Here is a 17,959-nt window from a genome sequence, read left to right on the forward strand (position 1 = left end):
ATCCAGATTGTCCAATTTGTTAGTGTATAGTTGTTAATAATATTTTCATATAATCCATTGCATTTCTGTGGTGTCAGTTATTACTTCTCCTCTTTCATTTATAATTTTATTTATTTGGGTCCTCTCTCTCTTTTTCTTGATGAGTTTGGTTAAAGATTTGTCAATCTTGTTTATCTTTTCAAAGAACCAGCTCTTGGTTTTATTGATCTTTTGCATTGTTTTTCTGGAGCCTATTTTGTGTATTTCTATTCTGATTTTTAGTATTTCCTTCCTTCCATTCACTTTCGGGCTTTGTTTGTTGTTTTTTTCAGTTCCTTTAGTTGTAAAGTTAGATTGTTTGAGTTTTTTCTTTTTTTCTTGAGGTAGGCCTGTAATGCTATGAATTTCTCTCTTAGGCCACTTTCACTGTGTCCCATAGACTTTGGGTTGTGGTGTTCTCATTTCCATTTGTTTCAAGGTATCTTTCTTATTTATTTATTTATTTATTTATTTATTTATTTATATATATATTTTTAATTTTTGTTTCAAGGTATCTTTTGATTACTTCTTTGATCTCATTGTTAACTCATTCATGTTATCAGTAACATGTTATCTAGTCTCCATGTCTGTGTGTTTTTTAGTTTTTTTCTTGTGATTGATTTTTAGTTTCATACCATTGTGGTCAGAGAATATGCTTGATATGATTTCAATCTTCTTAAATGTATTGAGACTTTTTCTGAGTCCTAACATGTGGTCTATCCTAGAAAATGTTCCATGTGCACTTGAAAATAATGTATATCCTGCTGCTTTGGGGTAAAATGCTCTGAAGATATTAATTAAATCTATCTGATTTAGTTTGTCATTTAAAGTCACTGTTTCCTTGTTGATTATCTGTCTGGAAGATTTATCCATCGGTATCGATGAGATATTAAAATCCCCTACTATGCTGCCTGAAATACTATTTATCTCTCTCTTTATGTCCATCAAGTTTTGCTTTATATATTTAGGTGCTCCAATGTGGGGAGCATAAATGTTTACAAGTGTCATAGGCTCTTGTTGGATTGCTTCTTTTATCGTTATATGGTTTCCTTCTTTGTCTCTTACTGTAGACTTTGTTTTAATGTCTGTTTTGTCTGACATAAGTATTGCTACCCCAGCTTTTTTTTCCCATTCCCATTTGCATGAAATATCTTTTTGCATCCTTTACTTTTAGTCTGTGTGTATCTTTTTTTTTTTTTTCTGAGGTGGATCTCTTGTATACAGAATATAAATGGGTCCTGTTTTCATATCTATTCAGCTACCCTATTGTCTCTCTCTCTCTCTTTTTTTTTTTTTTTTTTTTTTTTTTTAATCCTCACCCGAGGATATTTTTCCATTTTTTGTACAGATAGAATAGGAGGGAGAGAGAGAGAGAAACATCGACGTGAAGGGACACATCGAGTGGCTGCCACCCGCACGACCAACCAGGGCCGGGGACAAACTGCAACCGAAGTACATGCCCTTAGCGGGAACCGAACCCGGGTCTCTCTGGACCGCAGGCCGACGTTCTAACCGCTGAGCCAAACCGGCCAGGGCTCTCTCTCTTTTTAGAAAATGTTTATTTATTTATTTTTAATTTTTTTAAATTGATTTTGGAGAGAGGGGAAGGGAGAAGGAGAGAGGGATAGAAACATTGATGAGAGAGAGCATCAATTGGCTGCCTCCTCCATGCCCCACACTGGGGATCGGGCCCATAACCTGGGCATGTGCCCTGACCGGGAATTGAACCAGTGACCTCTTGGTGCATAGGTCGACACTCAACCACTGAGTGAGCCATACCGGCCAGGCAAGAGGACGTTTATTAAAGCTGGGGATAGTGAAACAAGGAAGGGACTAGTATCTACCCTAAGTCTTTTAGTTGAAACATTTAAGCCATTTACACCTACAGTGATTATTGATAGGTATGCATTTATTCTTTATAACTATGTTATCCTCCCCACCCCCTTTCTTCTTCTTCTTAAACACAACCATTCAACATTTTTTGTAATACTAATTTGGTGGCAACGAATTCCTTTAGCTTTTTCTTGTCTGGGAAGCTCTATATTTCTCCTTCAATTTAAATGATATCCTTGCTGGGTAATATAGCCTTGGATGTAGGTCCTTGCTTTTCATCACTTTGCATGTTTCATGCCAATCCCTTCTGGCCCGAAAAGTTTCTGCTGAGAAATCAGCCGAGAGTCATATGGGAGCTCCCTTGTAGGTAACTGTCTTTCTCTTGCTGCTTTTAAGATTCTCTCTTTGTCTTTAAACTTTGGCATTTTAATTATGGTGTGTCTTGGTGTGGGCCTCCTTGGGTTCATCTTGTTTAGGATTCTCTGTTCTTCCTGATCTTGTGTGTCTTTTTCCTTCACCAGGTTATGGAAGTTTTCAGCCATTATTTCTTCAAATAGTTTCTCAATCCCTTGCTCTCTCTTTCTCTTCTTTCTGGTACTCCTATGATGGCTTTTTTATGCTTCATGTTGTCCCAAATATCCCTTAAATTATCCTCAATTTTTTTTTATCCTCACCCAAGGACATTTTTGCATTTATTTTCAGATAGAGCAGGAGGGAGCGAGGGAGGAAAAAAAGAGAGAGAAACATCCATGTGAGAGACACACATTGACTGGCTGCCACCCACATAACCCCAAATGGGGCTGGGACAAACTGCTACTGAGGTACATGCCCTAAGCAGGAACCAGACCCAGGTCTCTCTGGTCCACAGGCCAATGCTTTAACCGCTGTGCCAAACTAGCCTGGGCTCCTAATTTTTGTTTTTTAATCCTCACTCGAGAATATTTTTCCATTGATTTTTTTCAGATAGAGTGGGTGGGAGGGAGAGTGAAAGAGAAACATCAATTTGAGAGAGCTACATCAATTGGCTGCCTCCCACACAACCCCAACTGGGGCCTGGGATCAAACCCACAACCAAAGTACATACTTTAGATGAGGAATTGAACTTGCAATCCTTTGATCCGCAGGCTGATACTCTAACTACTGAGCAAAACTGGCCAGGGCTACCCTCATTTTTTAAAAAGGCATAAGGCAGAGGTTATTGATTTTTAAAGAGAGAGAATAAGGAAGGGAGAGAGAAACATTGATGAGAAAGAAACATCGATTGGCTGCCTCCTGCATGGCCCCTACTAGGGATCGAGCCTGCAACCTGGGCATTGGGAATTGAACTGGCAACCTGTTGGTGCATGGATCAGCGCTCAACCACTGAGCCACACTGGCTGGACACTATCTTGTTTTTTAAATTATTTTTCCTTTTTTGCTGCTCTTATTGGTGTTTTCTGATACCTTGTCTTCCAAATGGCTGATTCAGTCTTCTACTTCATACAATCTTCTTTTTATGCTTTTGAAGTTCTCACTAAGTTCCCTGAGCATCCTTATAACCATTTTTTAAAAACTCTATATCTGGTAAATTGTTTGCCACCATTTTATTTTGCTCTTTTTTTGTTGTTGTTTTCACCGAGGACATTTTTCCATTTTTGTTCAGATAGAGTGGGAGGGAAGAGAGGAACAGAGAGAGAGAGAGAGAAACATTAATGTGAAAGGGAGACATCGAGTGGCTGCCTCATGCACGACCCCAACCAGGGTCAGGAATGAACTGCAACTGAGGTATGTGCCCTTGACTGGAATCGAACCCATGACTCATTGGCCCACAGGCCAACACTCTAACTACTGAGCCAAACTGGCCAGTGCTGGTTTTTTTTTTTTTTTAGATTTCATCTGTTCTTTTATTTGAGACATGTTTCTTTATCTCCCCATTTTGGCTGCCTCTTTGTGTTTTTTCTCTGTGTTAGGTAGATCTACTCTGTCTCTACTTGGTAGAGAGGTCTTAAATAGTAGATATCCTGTGGGACCCAGTGGCATAGTTCTCTTGACCATGTGAACTGGGTGCTCCAGGAATGTTTCTTGTGTAGGTTATGTGAGCCTTCCTGTTGTAATTGAGTCTTTAAAAAAAAATTCTCACCCAAGGATATTTTTTCCATTGATTTTTAGAGAGAGTGGGAGAAGGGGGGAGGGGAGGAGTGAGACACACACACGTGCACACACACACACACACATTAATATGAGAGAGACACATTGATTGGTTGCCTCCTGCCCATGCCCCACCAGGGCCGGGGATTGAATCTGCAACCTAGGTACATGCCCTTGACTGGGAATTAAACCCATGGCCCTTTGGTCCATGGGCTGATGCTCTAATCACTGAGCAACACTGGTTAGAGCATAATTGAGTCTTTTTTTTTTTAGTGGATTAAAAGCATTTGTATTTATCACCTTATTATTATTATTATTTTATCAGCTCCAGAATTTATTTGTTTAGTTAGTTATTTAACTTATCTTTATTGTTGAATGTATAGATGTTCCTTCTTTCTCCCCAACTGACCCCCTCCTCCCTGCTCCTGCTCCCCTCCTGCCTTTCCCCACGCTGCTGTCTGTGTCCATTGTCTATGCATATATACACACACACAAGTTCTTTGGCTTATTTCTTCCCATCCCTCAAACCCCCTTTCCCTTTGAGGTTTGTTAGTCTAACATCAATTTGTAATTTAATCCCTTCTCCTTTTTCACCCATTCTCCTAAACCCCCTTCTATCTGGCAACCAACAAAATGTTCTCTGTATCTATGAGAATGTTTTTGTTATGCATGTTCATTTTGTTTATAGAGTCAATTGTCAATAGGTATGTATTTATTGCCATTTTGTTTGTTCATATTTTTTATCTTCTTTTTCTTCAAGAACACCCTTCAACATTTCATATAATAATGGTTTGGTGGTGATGAACTCCTTTAGATTCTTCTTGTCTGGGAAACTCTTTATCTGTCCTTCAATTCTAGATGATAGCTTTGCAGGATAGAGTAAACTTGGTTGTAGGATCTTGCTTTTCATCACTCTGAATATTTCTTGCCACTCCCTTCTGGTCTGCAAAGGTTTTTTTTGAGAAATCAGCTGACAGTCTTATGGGAACTCCCTTGTAAATAACTAACTGCTTTTCTCTTGCTGCTTTTAAAATTCTCTCTTTGTCTTGAACCTTTTGTATTTTGATTATGATGTGTCTTGGTGTGGGCCTCTTGGGGTTCATTTTGTTTGGTACTCTCTGTACTTCCTAGACTTGTATATATGTTTCCTTCACCAAGTTAGGGAAGTTTTCTGTCATTGTTGTTTCAAATAGGTTTTCAATTTCTTGTTCTCTCTCTTCTTCTTCTGGCACCCACATGATGAGAATATTGGCATGCTTGAAGTTGTCCCACAGGCTCCTTATACTATCCTCATTTTTTTGGATTCTTTTTTCTTTTTGCTGTTCTGATTGGGTGTTTTTTGCTTTCTTATATTTCAAATCGACAGTTTGCTTCTTGGCTTTGCCTACTCTACTATTGAATCTCAGTAAATTATTCTTTACTTCAGTTAGTGCCTCCTTCATTTCTGACTGGTCCTTTTTTATGCTCTTGAGGCCCTCACTAAGTTTATTGAAGTTCTCACTAAGTTCATTGAGCATTCTTATAAGCAGTGTTTTGAACTCTGCATCTGTTAGCTTGCTTATCTCCATTTTGTTTAGTTCTTTTCCTGGAGTTTTGTTCTGTTCTTTAATTTGGGACCTGTTTCTTTGTCTCCTCATTTTGGCTGTCTACCTGTGTTTGTTTCTATGTATTAGGTAGAGTTGCTATGTCTCCTGGGCTTCTTAGGGTGGCCTATTGTAGTAGGTGTCCTGTAGGGTCCAGTGGCACAGCTTCCCTGGTCTCCCAGCTGGACTCTCAAGGTGCACCCCTCATGTGGACTTTACACCCTTCTGTTGTAATTTAGTCTTGATTACAGTCTTGATGTGGCTGATTCTTTAATTTTGTAGTTGTAGTACTTCTATTTAGCTTGATTTCAGGTGGTTTTGAATGATGGTTGTTCTTTAGTTTAGTTGTAATTTTGATGTGGTTGTAGGTGAATGCGATACCACATTTACCTACGCTGCCATCTTGACAGGAAGTCCCATAATTGAGTCTTGATTGCTATTGGCCCATTTGTGTGTGTGGAGGACCCTCAGACTGGCTGAATGTGAGGATCAACCCCAACAACGGCATACAAGCTGCTGCTACTTTAAGCAATTTCACCTTAACACAGTCTGGTGCCTGCCAAGATCTTCCTTTGGATATGCTGCTTGTGAAGCTAAATGGATCCTGCTCTGATGTCTGAAGCTGGCCACTACATGTGTCTGTTCTGAGGCCTCTTGGGAGGGTCTCTGATGCAGTCAATGTCAGATGCCAGTCAGTGACTGTCCCTGGACAACCTGTTCGGAACTACAAAGTGATCCACAGTTTGTGGCTGCCTCTGCTAGGCCTTGGTGTATGTGCGAAGGACCAAGCTGTACCCCAACGTCAGCTTCCACCAGCATCAAGCTGGAGGAAGGTCAGTAAATGGCCCAAGACACCCAAAGATCCTGCTGCTGCTTGTTAGACTCAGTCACTGATAGAACCTCTATTGGTACTTGAGTTACATGAGGTAGGTTCTCTGTGAGTCACCAGGTAGGGGCAAGTGGTGTTCACCAGATTAATAGGGTTCAAACTCGGTGTCAGTGCTAGGTCTGCCACTCCGCAAAAGTCCCAGGGTACACCAAGTCTAGTTGCACCCTGCTGGGTGCATGTAGACCTTTGTGGTGAGACAGGGTCTCAGGGAGTCATTAGCATGATGCCAGCAGAGTTTATCAGGCCCAGACAGATCAATATTTGGCCACGTGAAGGGAAGGCTCTGCACCAGTCAGGTATGCAAGGGGAAAATGACCCTGTCCTAGAGCCACATGACTTAGTCTGTCTCATATACTGCCAGGGGCCATATCTCAGTAGAAGTGGGGACACTGGAGTTTGGAGGGTGGGACCACAAGGAGCCCAGAAGGTGGGACTAGCAGATCTGTAAGGGGGAGGCACCAGTCAGGTTCATGGGAAAGGCAGGAGAATGGTTGCCACCCAAAAGCCACACAAGTCAGTCACTGATACTCCCAGAATCTGCTCGGACCTCTACACCTTTGCCCAGGCAGCTGACTCTTCAGCAGGGCTCAAGGTGGCTCTCTCACCAGAGCCACAAACCCCAGTCTCTGCTCACACAACTCTAGTCCACTCCACTGGAGCCCAGGATGGTGGCTGTGAATGAGCTTTTGTGCGTTGGTTCTTTGAGAGGGTGCCTGTGTCTCTAGTAGTCTTCTGTCTTTCTCTGGCAGACAGAATCCCTGCTGATTTTCCTGCCTCTGGTGCTCTGGGCTGGGGAGCCTGGTGTGGGGTTGAGACCCCTTTCTCTTTAAGGGGAAACTTTAAAGAGATATCCCTCCAGAATCTCAGCCACCTCCGTGCGAGGGGGGCCAGCCCGTTTTGCATCTCTATCCTTTCTACCAGTTTTGATGTGGCTTCTTCCGTAAATCTTTTGTTATAAGACTTCTGTTCAGCTAGTGTTCAGTTGGTTATTCAGGTTGATTGTTCTGTATTTTAGTTGTAATTCCATTCTGGTCCTGGGAGGAGGTGAGTGTACCTTTTACCTACTCTGCTGCCATCTTGGATCTCTTCCTCGCATTATTTTTTTTAAAAATAATTTTCTTTTATATGTTTTCTTTCTCTGAAACTCCTGTCAATTATGTGTTGAATCTTCTGGACTGATCTCTAATATTCTTAACTTTTTTCTTTTATTTTATGTCTCCTTGCATTTTGTTTTACTTTGGGAAGATTTCCTCAATTTCATTTGTTACCCCTTCTATTGAATTAAGTTCTGCATTTATATTTTTAATTTTCATATGATAACTTTATTCTATGAATATTGTTTTTATAGCATTATTTTCTTTTACTTTCATGAATACATTACCTTTTATGGTATGTACTTAGGCTTTCTTTTAAAAATTGTTTTCATCTGCTTCCTGCCCCATCTCTGTTTCCTCTAAGGTTTAATTTTTTTTTTTTTTAATTCTCACCCAAGGACATTCTCCATTTTTTTGTTCAGGTAGAGTGGGAAGGAGAGAGAGGAACAGAGAGAGAGAGAAACATCGACGTGAAGGGACACATCGAGTGGCTGCCACCCGCATAACCAACCAGGGCTGGGGACAAACTGCAACCGAGGTACATGCCCTTAGCGGGAACCAAACCCGGGTTTCTCTGGACCGCAGGTCGATGCTCTAACCGCTGAGCCAAACCAACCAGGGCAAAAATTTTTTAAATTATTATTATATTTTAATTATGTATTGGTTTTAGATGTACAGCTTCATAGTCTTCTGAGTTTTTTTTTCTGTTTGTTTTGTTTTTGTTTTTTTACTCTGCTTCTATATGACAGGGCTTTCTAAAATATTTAGTGATCCTTACCTATCCATTCACATTTAAGAGTGAGGAACTTAAAAGATGTAATAATGTATGGCCCAGCCGGTGGGCTCAGTGGATTGGGCATTGTCCCATGGACTGAAAAGTTCCAGTTCAATTCCAGGTGAGGGGACTTGCCTGAGTTGTGGGCCTGATCCCCAGTGGGGGGCATGCAGGAGGCGGCCAATCGATGTCTATCATTCTCTCCTTCTCCCTTCCTCTCTCTAAAAAAATCAATAAAGAAAAAAATAGGTGGGGTTTTACTGTAACAATATTTATACTTCCCTTTTCATTACTTACTCATCCCTACAGAGAAAAGAGTCCCACATTAAAGAAAAAATGGTGTTAAAAAATGAGGAAAATGTAAAGTAGTTCAATCATTTTACAGTATTCATAGTACCAATCAAAATTTTTTCTCAAAAAAAATCTGATAAATATCTTCAACTAAGGTTTAATAAAATGATCAAGTTTTATTAGTTATCCTGGAGTTTTTGTATTTCAGTAGGGGTCATAATAGATATGGGAATATCTATTTCTGGCATTTTGGGTGTTAGTAGGGAGTGAGAATGCTATTTTAGGAAGCAGAACATTTTGTGCATCCATGACTTAAACAGGATTATAATTGCTCATCTTTGGAAGAATATTTGAACTTTGATCAGAGGAACTGGGTTTGAGATTTATCTTCACTAATTACTAATCATAGGAACTTGGGTATACCCTTGTTTTAGTTATCTATTGCTAAGAAATCACCTAAAAACTGAGTAGTTTAAAACAACAATCATACTTTTTAAATTTAAAATTTTGAAGTTTGGGCTTGTCTCTGCTCCACATGGTGTTGGCATGCTTGACAATGGCTGGAGGATCCATGATGGCTTCACTCACATGGCTGGGGCCTCGTTAGGTTGCTAGGCGGCTGAGGGATGTCTGGATTCTCTCTTCCTTCATAGTCTCTCACATTCTAGGACGTCTCTCACACTCTAGGACGTCATGGCCTCTCTCTAGCAGGGTAGTTGGACTTCTTTTTTGTTTTTAATCTTCACCCAAGGACATTTTTCCTTTTTTTTTTGTTCAGATAGAGTGGGAGGAAGAGAGAGAAACATTGAAGTGAAAGGGACACATCAAGTGGCTGCTTCCCACACGACCCTAACCAGGGCCAGGGATGAATTGCAACTGAGGTACGTGCCCTTGACCAGAATTGAACCTGTGACTCATTGGTCTACCAGTCGATGCTCTGACTGCTGAGCCAAACCGGCCAGGGCTAATTGGACTTTTTTTTTTGTATTCTCACTGGAGGACATTTTTTCATTTATCTTCAGATAGAGCGGGAGGGAGAGAGGGAGGAAGAGAGAGAGAAACATTGATTTGAGAGAGACACATCAACTGGCTGCCATCCACACAACCCCAACCAGGAACGGGGACAAACTGCAACTGAGGTATGTGCCCCTAGTGGGAACCGAACCCGGGACTCTCCGATCCGTGGGCCGACGCTCTAACTGCTAAGCCAAACTGGCCAGGGTTGGACTTCTTTTTTAAAAAAATTTATTTTTCTTTATTGATTTTAGAGAAAGAGGAAGGGAGAGGGAGAGAGAGAAGAAACATCAATGAAAGAGAACATCGACTGGCCGCCTCCAGCATGCCCCGACTGGGGATTTAGCCCAAAACCTGGGCATGTGCCCTGACTGGGAATTGAACCGGTGACCTCTTGGTGCAAGGGTTGATGCTCAACTACCGAGCCACACCGGCCAGTCTAGTTGGATTTCTTTACATGAGAACTAGGTCTCAGGACAGCAAAAACAGAAAATGCCAGGCCTCTAAAGGCTAGGCCCAGAACTGGCACAGTGTTATTTCTATTACTTTTTTAAAAATTATGTCTTTATTGACTTTTTTAGAGAAAGAGGAAGGGAGAAAGAGAGAAAAAAACATCGATGTGAGTGAGAAACATCCATCAGCTGCCTCCTGCAGCCCCTTACTGGGGATCAAGCCCGCAGCTCGGGCATGTGCCCTGACCAGGAATTAAACCAGGACCTCTCAGTCTATGGGAGAATGCTCAATTCACTGAACCACACCAGCCAGGCTCTATTACATTGTATTGGTGAAAGCAAAGCCTAGCCCAGATGCAAGGGGTGGGGAAATAAATTCCACATCTTAATGGAGTTGGGAGAAATTGTTCGTAACCATCTTTGGAGACAATTTACCCAATCACTTACCTCAATAAACTTCAGTTTTTTCCTTTGGAATGGTAACTCACCTCTGATAGATATAAATATAAATATAAATATAAATATAAATATAAATATAAATATAAATATAAATATAAATATAAATATATAGGTATATATCCCTTGACTCTAAGGCCCTATACAAATATACAACTTACTTTGCCTTGTAGGGTGTTGACCTAGATGGCTTCCAGGATATTCGCACAAGGGGCATGTAGAATTGTTGGTGTTCTCAGAGTACTGAATATCAGTCCTAGTGCTAAGGGGAGCAGTAGTGACCTATTGGATGGTTTTCTGGGACAGGATTTCTCAGAGGTATAGGTAGATGATTTCTGGTGGTTTCAAATCAGTCTGAATTGGGAAGAAAATGCACTGGCAGTGTTTGCACTGGCTTAGCTTTTTCTTGAGACTGAAAATTAACTAGTTTGGAAAAGAAAAAGGTAAAAATTTAAGAGGAAGAACAGTCTGCAGTTATCCTTCACTCCTAGTCTGCCACCTGTTCCCCAAGAAGGCATCAACAACACTCTTTATTTCCTAATGGAAGTGTGAATTTAAACTGCCACCTGAGAGATATTTGAATATAATCAATTGAGACAGTCAATTACTAAACATGTTTTGAGTACCCACTGTGTGCTCAACACTGTGCCAAGTCCTGTGAGTGATGCCAGAAAAAGCCAAGTGACTGATTTGATTTCTCTCCAGAAAATTCCAATGTGGTTGGGTGAACCAGAACTACATGACATATAGGAGATGTAGCAAGGCAGCATAGGATAAATGCTGAATAAATAGGACATCTCTTTTTTTTTTTTGGTAATACATGCCCCTAGTGGGAACTGAACCTGGGATTCTCTGGTCCGCAGGCTGACGCTCAACCGCTGAGCCAAACTGGCCAGGGCTAAATAGGATATTTCATAAGTCCTAAGAAAATCAGAGAAGGTAAAATTCTTTTGGTTAAGGTAGAAGAACAGCATAAGGAACACTAGAAAGAGCAGAATGATTATCATCTGTATAGAATAAAGGGGCACTAATGAGACTTGGTCACAAAAATGTGTTGCAGTTACTATTGCTACATAACAACTCCAAAATTTAGAGACTTAAAACAATAATGATCATTTTATTATCTGTGGTTTCTGTGGGACAGGAATTTGAGAAGAGTTTAGCTGGGTGGTTCTGGTTCAGGATTTCTTATGTTTTTATAATCGGACAGTGGCTGGAGCTGGAAAAGTTGGGGCTGGAGAGACTTGAGCTGGGTGAGTACCTCTCACTCTCTTCAGGTAGGCTCAAAGTGTCTCCCTGTGATCTCTCCTAAAGGTTAATTTGAACTTTTTCAGAGGGTGGGTATTTGGAGAGGCCATTGTTTCATGTTGGGTTTCCCAGGAAGCAGACTCTGAGATGGAAATAGCATTCAGAACATTTATTGGGGAATGATATTGGACTCAATATTTGTAGAAGGGAAGAGAAGGAAACAAGATTAAGCAGTGGGAGAAACAGAATGGCATGCAGGGGTGCTCTGGAGCTGGGATGAATAACCCTTCAGAATTTGTCTAAGTCAGGGCAAAGGGCTGGCCGGGCCCTTATACATTTGCTTTGAAGGAGGTATGTATAACTTTGGGCAAGGCAATTTTCCTTAGATGAGGTAACCCCTGTCAGGGCTGACAGCTGAAGGTCATCTTTGAGCAGTACTCTCAGTACTGAGTGAATAAATACTTCATTCCTGTAGGAAAATTTGGGTGGTGCCCCGCAGTGTTCACCACAGACCCAACAGGATCTGTGGCTTTCAGAAGAGGCCCTCCTGTAATGGCCTGACCTGGAGGAAGAGGGAATAAATTCTCCAACCTCAGTCTCCTACAGACTCCTAATTGCCTGACAGGGCCCCCTCCCCCACAGACCAAACTCAGGGAGTGATGGGACCCTGGGGCATTTATTTATTTATTTATTTATTTATCCTCACCCGAGGACATTTTTCCATTTTTTTACTCAGATAGAGCGGGAAGGAGAGAGAGGAAGAGAGAGAAACATCGATGTGAAAGGGACACATCGAGTGGCCTCCACCCACATGACCCAACCAGGGCCGGGGACAAACTGCAGCCAAGGTACATGCCCTTAGCGGGAACTGAACCCGGGTCTCTGTGGACCGCAGGCTGACGCTCTAACCGCTGAGCCAAACTGGCCAGGGCCCTGAGGACATTTTTTGATATTTTGTTCAGATAGAGTGAGAGGGAGAGAGAGAGAGAGAAACATTGATGTGAAAGGGACACATCAAGTGGTTGCCACCCATACGACCCAACCAGGGCCAGGGACAAACTGCAACCAAGGTACGTGCCCTTAGCGGGAACCAAACCTGGGTCTACCTGGACTGCAGGCCGATGCTCTAATCGCTGAGCCAAACCGGCCAGGGTGACCCTGAGGCTTTTATATATATTTTCTTATTGATATTTATATATATATATATAGAATATTTTATATATATATTCTTATTGATATTTTTTCTTTAGAGAGAGATAGACACATCAGTGTGAAAGAAAAACATCCATTGGTTGCCTCCTGATTGAGCCCGCAACCCTGGCATGTGCCCTGATCAGGAATCGAACTGGGACCTCTCAGTCCATGGGAGGATGCTCAATCCACTGAGCCACTCTGGCCTGGCTGTACTTTCTTTTTTTAATTTAATTTTTTTCAATTACAGTTTACATTCACTATTATTTTTTATTAGTTTCAGATGTACAATATAGTGGTTAGGCAATTATACTTTATAAAGTGTTCCCCCTGTATGTTTCCAGTACCCACCTGACACCATGCACAGTTATTACAATATTATTGACTATATTTGCTATGTTGTATTTTACATCCTGTTACTATTTTTTAACTTTTTAAAATTTTAATTAATTAATTAATTAATTTTTGTTACAGATGTTTCTTCTTTTTCCCCCATTGACACCCTCCTCCTGTACCCCCCACCCCCCGCCAGGCACCAGCATTGTTGTCTGTGTTCATTGGTTATGCTTATATGCACAAGTTCTTTGGTTTATCTCTTCCCTACTCCCAACCCCCTCCTCTGAAGTTTGTCAGTCTGCACCCTACTTCCATGTCTCTGGGTCTATTCCTTTCATCACTTTATTTTGTTCATTATATTCTACAAATAAGTGAGATTATGTGATACTTGTCTTTCTCTGACTGACTTATTTCACTTAACATAATACTCTCCAGGTCCCTCCACGTCGTCTCAAAGGATAAGAGATCTTTCTTTCTTTTTTTTTTTTATTATCCTCACCCGAGGACATTTTTCCATTTTTTGTTCAGGTAGAGTAGGAGGGGGAGATAGGAACAGAGAGAGAGAGAAACATCGACGTGAAGGGACACATCGAGTGGCTGCCACCCGCACGACTGACCAGAGCCGGGGACAAACTGCAACCGAGGTACATGCCCTTAGTGGGAACCGAACCCGGGTCTCTCAGGACCGCAGGCCAACGCTCTAACCGCTGAGCCAAACCGGCCAGGGCGAGATTTTTCTTTCTTACAGCTGCATAGTACTCTATTGTGTATATGTGCCACAGCTTTTTTATCCACTCATCCATTGATGGACACTTGGGCTGTTTCCAGATCGTAGCAATTGTAAATAGTGCTGCTATGAACATGGGGGTACATATATTCTTTCTGATTGGTGTTTCAGGCTTCTTAGGTTATAATCCTAGAAGTGGGATCACTGGGTCAAATGGCAGTTCAATTTTAATTTTTTGAGGAAACACCATATTGTTTTCCATAGTGGCTGCACCAGTCTGCATTCCCACCAGCAGTGTACTAGAGTCCCCTTTTCTCCACACCCTTGCCAGCACTTGTTTGATGATTTGTTGATGGCAGCCCCGATTTGTACTTCTTAATTCCTTCACCTTTTTCACCCAGTTCCCCAAACCTCCTCCCCTCTGTCAACCATCACTCTGTTCTTTGTATCTATGAGTCTGTTTCTGTTTTGTTTGTTCATTTATTTTGTTCTTTAGATTCCACATATAAGTGAAATCATATGCTATTTGTCTTTCTCTACTATGGTGTACTTTTTGAGCCCACAACCAGGTCATGTGCCCTGACCATGGATCGAACCAGTGACCTCTTGGTACGTGGGTCAATGCTCAACCACTGAGCCACATTGGCCAGGCTACTATGGTGTACTTTTTGAAGGTACTATCCAGTAGTAAAATGAATTCATGGTCTTTCTGCATATTTATTGTTTTCACCACACTCTCCCATTCTGTCTAATGTGTTTCAACACAAAAGCCCTAGCATTTAACCTCAACAATCATTTCTTCCTTGATACTCTTTGGTTTCCATACTTTTTTTTTTTTTTTTAATCCTCACCCAAGGACATTTTTTCCATTTTTTGTTCAGATAGAGCGGGAGGGGGAGAGAGGAAGAGAGAGAGAGAGAAACATCGACGTGAAGGGACACATCGAGTGGCTGCCACCCGCACAACCGACCAGGGCCGGGGACAAACTGCAACCGAGGTACATGCCCTTAGCGGGAACCGAACCCGGGTCTCTCTGTACCACAGGCCGACGCTCCAACCACTGAGCCAAACCGGCTAGGGCTCCATACATTTTTTTTTAATATATTGTCTTCTTTTCTTCCTGCCTCTCAGTTTCTAACTATTTTGGTAGACAATCCCTCTCTTCTCTTTCTCCTCTCAACCATGTTTTACTCTCTTTTGCCTGATAGTCTTATTTTTTTCTCATGGCCTCAACTGTCACTCGTATGTGGATAACTCCTAAATCTGAACTCCTTCCCTTAACTCTCTTTGGAATTCCAATCCAGAGTTCGACTCCATAGTGGCTAGTGGGATCAGAACACAAGACTTCTTCCCAAACTGGTACTAAAATGTGCTTTTAGGTATCTTTTTAGCCCTTTTCCCCTTCCCTTGTTTTTAAATTTTTCTTTTTTCCTTTATTGATTTTAGAGAGAGGAAGTGAGAGGGAGAGAGAGATAGAAACATCTGTGAAAGACAACATCAACTGGCCACCTCCTGCATGCCCCCTACCTGGGACCTGGCCCACAACCTGGGCATGTGTGCTGACTGGGAATCGAACTGGCGACCTCCTGGTGCATGGGTTGACACTCAACCAGTGGGCCACACTGGTTGGACCCTTCCCTTGTTTGTTGATTTGTTTATTTATTTATTTAATCCTCACTCAAGGACATTTTTGCATTTATCTTCAGATAGAGCAGGAGAGAGAGAGGGAGGAAGAGAGAGACAAACAACATCGATGTCAGAGTTAGGGGACAAACTGCAACCGAGGCACGTGCCCTTAGCGGGAACCGAACCTGGCCCTCTCTGGTCTGCAGGACAACACTCTAATTGCTGAGCCAAACCGGCCAGGGCCCTTCCCTTATTTTTAAACTCTTTCTTGATTGAACTGTGCTTCTGTCCATTTTGGTTCAGTTTTCATATCATCCCAGCTTCCTTTTAACCTGAATAAAATAAGCAAACAAATTTGACTAACTCCAAGTTGCCCCCTACAGGTGTCATTTTATACCAAAAGCTCTCCTTCATCTCCACCTCTGTTTTCACATCTTCACAAAATTTCTTTTTCAGGGAATTCAAAGGAAACACTTAAAAAGGAAAAAACAACCACTATTTTGTTTTTCTTTAAAGTAGTTAACGGGGCCTAATACCAAATATTTCCATTTTAAATGTAAGCCTATTTGAAAAGCTGTGTGTCTTTGTATGGGGGCAGGAGGTAGGGTGGTGGAGTGATGAGGAGACTATTGAGAAACCTCAGGTCTTCAACCTGAGACCTTAAAATAGCAAACACTCGCCCTGGCCGGTTTGGCTCAGCGGTTAGAGCGTCGGCCTGCGGTCCGGAGAGACCCGGGTTCGGTTCCCGCTAAGGGCACGTACTTCGGTTGCAGTTTGTCCCTGGCCCTGGTTGGTCGTACGGGTGGCAGCCACTCGATGTGTCCCTTCACGTCGATGTTTCTCTCTCTCTCCCTTCCTCTCTCTCCCTCCCACTCTATCTGTACAAAGAATGGAAAAATGTCCTCGGGTGAGGATAAAAAAATAAAAATAAAAAAAAATAGCAAACACTCAACTCTGAGAGGGGTTGGGTTGGACTAATTCACCCCTTTCTTCCCCAAATCATATTCAGTTTCTTTTGGTATTTATCCTGAGAATGGTGTAAGGGAATGAAAAGGACAGCATTTAAGCAAGAACTAAGAAAAATTAGACAAAATTTCAAAAATGCATTTGTAGCCTGCTCTTTTCTATCCCACAGTGACCAAGTTTTATTTCTATTTTCTTTAAATCCTTTAAATTTTTACAATTAAAAAAAAAATCCTCACCCAAAGACATGCTGAGAGAGAGAGAGAGAGAGAGAGAGAGAGAGAGAAACATTTTGACCGCCCTCCCGGGATCCAGCCAGAAACCCAGGTATGTACTCTGATGGGAATCCTACCGGCAACCTTGCAGTGCACTAAAGGACGCTCAACCAACTGAGCCACTCCAGCTGGGTAAAAGTGTGCTTTTAAAAGTTGGTCAAGCCCGGTGGTGTGGCTCAGTGGTTGAGCATCAACCCATGCACCAAGAGGTCGCAGGTTTGATTCTCGGTCAGGGCACATGCCCAGGTTGTGGGCTCAAATCCCCAGTGGAGGGCATGCAGGAGGTGGCCAATTGATGTTCACTCTCATCGATGTTTCTATCTCTCTCTCCCTCTCCCTTTCACTCTATCTAAAATCAATCAATCAATAAAATAAAATAAAATAAAATAAAATAAAATAAAAGTTGGTCAAGCATGGCCAGAGTGGCTCAGTTGGTTGAGCATTGTTCTGTGCACCAAAATGTTGTGGGTTCAATTCCAGGTCCGGGCACAAAAGGTGATGTTTCTCTCTCTCTAAGTATGTCCAGGGGTGAGGATTAAAAAAAGAAAAAGAAAAAAAAAAAAGCACATTTTTACCTGCTGATTGAAACCAATCAAAGGGAAAGTATAATGGAGAGGGATGGCACTACCATTTCTATGCGAATTTAATTTTTATTAGGCCAACATTGTCTTTCCTGCAAGGTCTTAGTGTTTATTACAGCAACAACTACCTCAATAACAATTCCTCGAGTAGTTTTAATTAACAGTGCCTAACTTACATGCTTCACCCAAATGCTTTCAAAATCGGTCAGTCTTTCATGGTGGAAGTTAAAATATCATCTTTAACCCGCCTCTGGTTGTGCATCAGAAGCCTGACTCCAGCACGGCAGTGCCATGAAGGCATGCTTTTTATGTGTTGTGCATGCAAGTTTCTGTGCACCTTGCCTACAAAGCAGGAGTTGTGCGTGTCGTGTGTCGAATAGCCAGTCTTGCAACTTGGGCACGCAGGAAGGATGTTTTCTTTCTCCCTTTAACATTAAAAACATAAAGAAAAAAACCCCCAAATAAATCCAACAGGCATCA

The sequence above is a fragment of the Molossus molossus genome, unplaced genomic scaffold (genome assembly GCF_014108415.1).
Source record: "Molossus molossus isolate mMolMol1 unplaced genomic scaffold, mMolMol1.p scaffold_m16_p_20, whole genome shotgun sequence".
NCBI classification, from domain to species: Eukaryota; Metazoa; Chordata; class Mammalia; order Chiroptera; family Molossidae; genus Molossus; species Molossus molossus.